Consider the following 8678-nt stretch of genomic DNA (forward strand, 5'->3'; position numbering starts at 1 on the left):
CCCTATGGAAGGACTCACCTTCCCTGGGGAGTAGAAAGGGATGGGATGAAGGATGGGAAGGGGATTGGGGAGGAAGAGAGGATGAGGGAACTGGGATTGACATGTAAAACAAGTTTGTTATAAACTTAAATAAAAATATTATCAAAAAAGAAAGAAAGAAAGAGAGAAAGAAAGAAAAGAAACAACTATCAAAATTTTTAAAGTACCTTGCTTCTAGAGTTTTTACTCTGGGTTCAAAAAAAAGGAACTACAAATAAGTGAAGGAACTAAAATCTGAGGGTAAAAGGGATCAGGGATCGACTCACACAATTGCTCCTCTGCATGTTCCTTTCTTCTTCTTCTCTCTCTCTCTCTCTCTCTCTCTCTCTCTCTCTCTCTCTCTCTCTCTCTCTCTCTCTCTCTGTTTCTCCCCAGTTCTTGAAGGTACTTTTATACTTTTAGCATCATTTACTTAGAACTATAGGTCAAAAAGGGGGGTCTAAGTTTAATTTGTTTAAGAAATAAACCTGGTGCATTCCAGTGCTCTGGCCTCCAAGGAGGCACAGGCATTTAGAAAAGTTTACTTTTCCCTGAGGATGAGCAAATGATCTGATTACTTGTCTTTATCTTCTGGTGGTGGTGGGGAGTGGGGATGGCAGTAGGGAGCAATTCATCTCTGAACTAAAATCTTGGGTTAATAAAATAAGAAATTTGAGAATCTTTTAGTGCAGGGTTGGTTTTAGTTTATTGCTTCTTTATCTGCCAGTGAAGTAAAATCAGGGCATGCTTATTTTTTTCTGTCCATTCTAGGCAGCTATGAATCACAACTTTGGGCATGTAGTAATTCCAGGTCCTCAGATATCCAGGAATGTATTAGATGGGATACTTTTCCATGGGTCATAAAGACTGACCAAATGCCTGTCAATAAAGATAATTGCTGGATAGCAGATCTCCGCAGTTACAATAGAGAGGGGAACAAGGGCCTGATACTGGAAAACCGGTATCACACACAGCTAAGGAATGTATATAGTAAAATAGGACCTGTTAATGGGGAACAGGTTTTACACATAGATAGTGAGTATAATCAGTAAAACTCCAAATGCACATGAGAAATTGTTCCCAGTAAATGATTAGATAGTGCCAAACTGTGGGAAGTAAATCCCAAGTGTGCTACAGAAAGGAATAAGCTACAGGAATAATTTACAGCAAGAAACAGCTAATTCATTCACCATTTTACAATGCCAAGCACAACTTTTGTACTGGTTTAGTCCATCAGGAGAATTTTTAATCCTTTAATGTTATCTCATGAAAAGATCACTATATAATTACTGTGTTTGGGGAAGAGGGGAGCTATAATGTGGCCCATTGAGTCAAAGAGTTTCCACCTTGTTCCATTCACTGATGGGAGATGTCATTCTATAAATATGTTTCTCTTATTAGTTAATGAATAAAGCACTGCTGGCCAATAGGAAAGGAAGATAGGTGGGGTGAGGACACTAGGAAGAGAGAGGAAGTAGTAGGGAGGAGTCAAAATGGAAGATGGAGACAGCAGAATGGCAACACCTCTCTCTGGTAAGATGAGACCACGTGGAAATACTTAGATTAATAGAAATGGGTTAATAATTAAGACAGTGCTAGCCGATAAGAAACTAGTAACAGGCCAATAGAATTATATCTAATATAGAGTCTCTGTGTGTTAATTTGGGCTGGCGTGGCGATGGGACCAGACAGGAGGGGGGGAACCTTACTTGTAACAATTCACCTTTAACTGCAAGTGTTCATGCCATGAGTAATTGACTTGGCTTGCTGCCTCTGGCTTCAGCAATGCCACCAATAATAGGCAAGCCTTCATTACTACTTTGTGATTTTGTTAACTGGCTAAATCTTCCACTGTGGCTTTAAATGAGTATCAGCAATCAATATTCTTCCTTTGTTGTTGATCTCATGAGGAACTTAATCCATTACCATTGCACCCATGCTACCTGTAGATTTTCCATAAGTCAGTTTTTCTTTTCCTAATTTTTCATTTTCTTTCTTGTTTCCTCCCTTTCTTTTTTCATTCTTTTGTTTTCTTTCAATGTTTGATTGGATTATTGAATTTTTTTTTCTTATTGTCTTTTTTCCATTTTATTAAAAAACAGACTCTGCTCGTATAATTTATAATGATTACATTCTCTCCTCCCTTTATTCCTCCCTCTTCCTATTTGCCTTCCAACACAGATCCACTCTCCCTCTGTCTGTCATTAGAACAGAACAGGCATGCAAGAGATAAAAATATAACAAAATGAAATAAATTCTAATAAAATAAATCATCCAGGAGGAAAAAGGCAAACTGAGCCAGTATTGTACAAACTGCACATACAGTCAATTTCTCCACCACCCATTTTTTCTTTATTACAGAAAAATTAAATATAAAAAGTTTATTTTCATACAATATGTTCTGACTACTGTTTCTGTATCCCCAAGTTCTTCAAAGTCCTCCTTACCTCTTTCCTATCCAAAGCCACACCCATTATGTCTCTTGTTAGAAAACAATCAGGCAACTAAATAGTAAAATAAGACATAACAAACCAAACAAATCAAGTGGCAAAAAGCAGAATAGAAGAGCCAGAGAAAAGTAAAATAAATTCAGAGACATGTAAACAGGAATCTGTCCTCCAAAATTCAGTGCCACTGAGCTTGTTTGTGTTGGGCATCTACAAGCAGTAATTTTCTAAGATCGAATATCTATGCTTTTCTTTCTGTTTCCCTAAGAACAAAAATATAGAACTTGCTTATACAAATAAAGCCTCTCTGAAGGATAGAGAATGGAGCTTGCCACTACCTTACTACCAAGGTCTGGAAGTCTGTACAGTCAGACAGGAAAGGAGGTGGCTGAGAAGAAACAGGATATAAGCAGGGAGAAACAGGAAATAGCTCTTCTGTCTGCTGAGACACTAAGGAGGTAAGGTGTGGCAGTAGTTTGCTCCCTCTCTCTGATCTCTCAGCATTTTCTTCTATATCTGACTCTGGATTTTTATTACTTTAGGCCAACTAAGAACTACATTTACATAGAACTAAATGATAGATACCAGTGATGACCCTTTAAATATACAGGTACTTCAGCCAAGGTTTGATGCATTGGAATAGGGACAGTTGCTAACCACATTGTGTTTTACTGTTTTATCATCAAAGCAAGCAGCAAAAATAAATACGTAAATATCAGTCAAAGCCAAACTAATTAAATATGCCAAGTAAGGTGGAAGAATTGTACATTCCCTTGTTTCAAGCAGTGTGACTAAACTAATTTAAAAAACAAAATTATTGAGGGAAGTAAAATAAAGTACTTGTAGAAGATTCATCGAAAGTGTGGATATGAAATTTAGGAAGTATAATGATCAAAAAGGAAGAATCAACAAGCACTGTGGGGTCTTTTTCTTGATTGCCAATGGATACAGCAGGGCTCAGCTTACTCTGGTGGGCAGCACTGTCCCTCGGAAAAAGGACCCAGCCTATATAAAACAGTCCCGAAAATGAACCTGGAAGCACGGAAGTATCAGGGTCCTCCCTACTCTTTGCTTCTGTTTCTGCCTTCATGTTTTTTCCTTGATGTCCTGCTCTGGCTCCATGAATGATGGACTGTAAGTTGTCAGTAAGATAAACCATTTCTTCCCTGGGTTGGTTTTCATGTTTGTTCACAGCAGCAGGAAACAGGCTAGGACAGATGGCTTGAAGCCAAGCAGCATGAACAGTTGAGGGTCCTACATCTGTACCCTATGTCTATGGGTACAGCAGAAGGATCTACTCAGAGAGGGCCAGTTCTCCTGGAGTTCTAGATGATGTAATCTACAGATTCCAGGAAATCTTCAGTACTACCACAGCCTCAGCCTCAGATGAGCTACAATATGTTCAAGAAATCTGAGACAGAACTTACTTCCATGATCAGTCACTGAAGACTGTTATTATATTCATTGCCTTCACCCTCAGTTGAGCCAGTGCTTCCTGCCTTACATTTCAAACTAGGAGATATCATTATCCCAAGACTTTGCTAAAATGTAGATACTAAACAATTGCATCTGATCTGGCACCTGAATTTCTGCATTTAGAGAAAACTTATAATTATGGCAGCGCTGCTGGCCTACAAATGTGTTTAATGTATTGAATCAGCAAAATACCTTAAAATATCCTTAAATTAATTCTTTCAATCAGTATGATTTATTTAATGAATGTAAACAGGTTCAGTTAGGGAGAAAATGACTTCTAGGCAACTTCTCCAAAAATATTAATCACAGTAAATTCCTTTAATTAACTACTTAATACAATTCATCTCACAGATATGCTGAAGTCTGTGAAGTAGTTTATCTCATGTTTGAATGGAAAGATGAAAGGTGGTAAGATGGTATAATAGGAAGCAAACAAGTGGGCAACTGTGGATATGGATAGTCCTGATACATGTCTAATAGGACTTCCAAGACAATCAGCTCTGTTGTAAATCATCTCTCTAGCTCTCCAAATAAGTAATAATGAATTCACAATGTATCTGTTTTGCCCTAGTCCTTAAATCATAGTACTATACAGCTTTCACATTGGCAGAAGTTTTGAGATAGCTCATATATGCAATTTTAAAACTCTTAAATATATATATATTCTAAACATGAAAGTTTATAGCAAAATTCAGACAAATGTCTCAATCATTGAAAAACTTAATGTTTTATATTATTAACAAAACAGATTAGTTCACATATTTTTAGAGTCATCGCCCTATATCCTTTCAAATCAGAAAGTAAATAAAATTTTAAAAATTGTTCGTGAACATTTAGTAACATTATATCATGCTTCCTGTTACCTTCTCCTAACAATTAATGTGGAAAGATTAACATAAAACATATATTCATTCATCAAATATGGTTTTGCACTACTAGAATAATGAGATTGGCATAATAATTTTCATGAGATTTCTTTGGTTCTTGGAATTTATTCCCCTAAAGATTCAATAAGCATAAATGTCTCTTAGATTATGTGGACATTTTACATTTTATTGTCTTTAAGACACTGCAAAAGTTAAATGCTATGATATTTTATTTAAGAGGCTTTACATAAATTTTATTTTATGTATTTAAAATATTTCATATTATAGAATAGGAAAGCTATTTGAAAAGATTAATGATGACAGTTTATCTTCAGAATGTTTAGGAAAGAAGATTGATAGCCTCCTCTGCAAAGGCAAATTGCAGTCATAATTTTAGTAAGGTGAGTTTATTAAATTCAAGCAATGTTTTAGATTACATTTCTTTACATATGAATTGATGCTAAGAATTCCCTGTAGCCCAGAGTCAGCTTCCCTTCACAAACATTCTTTAACATGATAGCAAGCAACTAATTTCAATTAAGAAACAATAAGTTAAGTTTGGCATAGAGATAAAGCAGACGTGGTAACATCATTGGAACATGGCAGATGAATCAGCACTATGATGGGTGCATTATCTGAGGAGTTACCTGTTGCTCCTGCCCACTTTCCACCTTCTGAGCATTTCAACTGATCCATTCACTTTGAATTCCCACCTGACTCTCATTTGGTCAGCCATGCTTTCCTTGATCTTTGCTGACTAAATGGCAATTTCCTTATATTCTCCTAATATTAGTACACAGATCTCTTATAAATATTACCTGCATAATTAATTATGATCTAGGAGCCTCAAAAATTTCAGGTGCTTTGCTTCTGGCAGTGATTCTAATTTAATTAGTCCTTGTATGGCTTGGACATTGTGGGTATTAGAAACTAACTAATTATAGTTGTAACTTCAGAAATGTGCTAAAAAAGTCTGAATCTTTATAGTTACCACTTAGTTTAATACCCAAGTAATCTTCTCATTAGATATTATTTAAATTGCAGAGGAAAGGCAATAGAACTTTAGAAAGGCTTGATAACTGACTAGCCTAATATTAAAGCCACTACTATAACAAAGCCACATGATTCTACCCAAGGTTTATTTATTGCTCTTTACTCCTAGTATTTTTAAAGCAGGGCTTCTGTATTGTGTGAATGAGATATACAGCAAAATCACCCGATGCTGTGTTGTCAAAGCACTGTTAAAAATAAAAAAAACTTCATTAAAAGTAAGTATTATTTACATATGTATAATATTCTATATCTGGGTCAATTAAAATATTTGTTTTCTTCCCCATTTAATGTGAAAATACAGTGGTTCATTTGAAAAAAAAAACTTGGTATGTTCCTTGAACCTGACCAACACAGCCATGATTTTATTTGATAATTTATGTCTTAGTATCAAATTCTGAACTGGGATGTGTTGTTTTGCCAGTATTCTCTGGAGACATTTCAAAAGGCCCAAGCCTCTGCTTCATACCAAATTTGAGCCTGGGCAATTTAGAACCTATTTTAAAACACACACACACACACACACACACACACACACACACACACACACAGAGAGAGAGAGAGAGAGAGAGAGAGAGAGAGAGAGAGAGAGAGAGAAAGGAGAGAGAGAGAAAGGGGGAGGAGGGAGAGAGGAAGAGAGAGAGAGACAGAGAGAGACAGAGGTAGACATAAACATTGGTGGTGTTTATAGGACACAGATATGAATATCACCTGTATGACCTGGTAAAATCATTAAGGCTATATAAATGATGACTTACTGAATAGTGGTAGGAGCTTACCCACTTACATGATCTAAAGGCCATGTAATGAATTTCTTAAGAATCATTTGTCACCTTAGAGACAAGGGCTTCATGTATCCCAGAGTGGCCTTGAACTTACTGTGTTCAATGCCACATCAATAACACAGCTGTTATCAGAAAAAAATCAAATACTAAATATCAGACATGTAGTTTTTCTTATACAAATATTATTTATAAATATATATTTTAGTCTTAAGGTAATATTATGAAGTATCCTGTCTTCATGAAATATAAAAGCTTTTATTTCAAATATTTATTGTAATTAATCACTCCCTTTGATTTTAATCACAATATTTCTAAAAATTACTAACTATAGGAACATACTAAATTAACACTATGCATGGTTAAGAAAATAACTTTACCAGAAGAAATCAAATTAGATGGAAATAGAATAAATGGTCTTTACTGATCATATAAACCATTAATAACTATGGCAGTTGCTATTGTAAACTGCCTTGATGCTGACTAGGAAAAGACCTCATTTGTGAATAAGCACAAGAAAAAATAAGTACTTTGTAACCTCTATTAAGTATCACACATTACAGATACCACCACATACATCTTCTGTTATCCATTCATCCACTGAGATAAACGTTTAACCTAAACCTTAATCTGCCCTGAGAATCCCAAAATTGCCTGATATACCCAAGGCCTATGCGTTTTAATTTTTCTCTATTTTAGATGAGCTCATTTTACTCTAAAACGAGAATAGTCATGAGCATGTGGTACTCTGTGGTTTCTGTGCTACATATTCACTCACTCAGGTTCTGTCAGCAAGGGGTAAGTTAGGGCTAACAGCTGGCTGTTCCCTCCATTCTCAAGTTGATTTTCAGAACCTGCATTTCCTGGTTCTTCCTTCTTTGCCTGGATCACTAATTTGTAATAAATGTTAGAAAGCTGGGCGGCCTCTTAGCCACCATATCATACTGATTTCACATCGGGTGTTTTCTTTAATTCCTCCACTGCTAACCTCTGGGTTTGTTTCTTTCAGATGAACTATAGTGCACTCTCCCATGATAATCCTCCTGCTTTTAACCTTATCTATCCTAATTGCTTCCTTCTTACTGTCTGCCAGATGACTATTCTAAAAAAGGCAGTTAATAACGATTGCTAAGACAGTTTTATGTGTCAAAGAATAATACTGGAATCTCCCATGTTTCCTTTCTGTTGTATGCACCTTACCTTTGGACACCTCATTCTAGCCTTCTCCACCCCCTGTCCACTTCTTTACTATCTTCAGTTCTTCTGAGTTCAGACATCACAGACACTGAGCATCTTCTGATTCCTCTTCCTCAATGTTTTCTAGGTGCCCATGACTAATTGAACACTTCTCTTAAGTTCCTTTAGTTCTCTTAAGTTTCTTTAGCTTCTTTATCCTCTAATAACTCCCAAGAAGAGAGACCATTTTCTCTCAGAACTTCAGCCTTGACACACTGTACACCCTATTGCTTTGGAAAAACCTATAAAAAAATAGAATTTTGGCAAGTTAATTTCCACTTCAAGGAGCTATAGTGATTTTTAAAATTTTCTTAATAATAACCCTGACAATAACAATTTTAAAACATTCTTTCAAAAGACTCCTGTGTGTTTGTGTTGCCTCAAAGCAGACTGTAGTGTGGCATCTTTATTTTACCTCATCTAATTAGTGACCTTCCTTCTACCTCATCCTATGTCCTTTTATCATTGGCTGCCTGTATTCATTTATTGTATAGAAGTTTAAATTTTTGTTTGTTGTTTGTTCAAAAGAGCATTTGCTCTGCAGGCCTGGGTGGTCATGTTCTCACTGTATAGCCCTACTTGCCCACAAACATAGAGCAATTCTCTTCTATCAGTGTCTCATGCTGGAAAAACAGGTATGTGACACTATATTCAGATTGTTGGTGGCTTTTATTGTTGTCTAAAAGAACATTTATCCTAATGTTCTAGATTCTAGAACACTTGGTTTTTGTTGTTCTTATCTCTTAACCTCTAACTTGGATTAGTCTATGATCTGCCCACTGTTGTCTTTGAAATCTCCAACA

Source organism: Phodopus roborovskii, unplaced genomic scaffold, assembly GCF_943737965.1.
Source record: "Phodopus roborovskii unplaced genomic scaffold, PHOROB, whole genome shotgun sequence".
In the NCBI taxonomy this organism is placed as follows: Eukaryota; Metazoa; Chordata; class Mammalia; order Rodentia; family Cricetidae; genus Phodopus; species Phodopus roborovskii.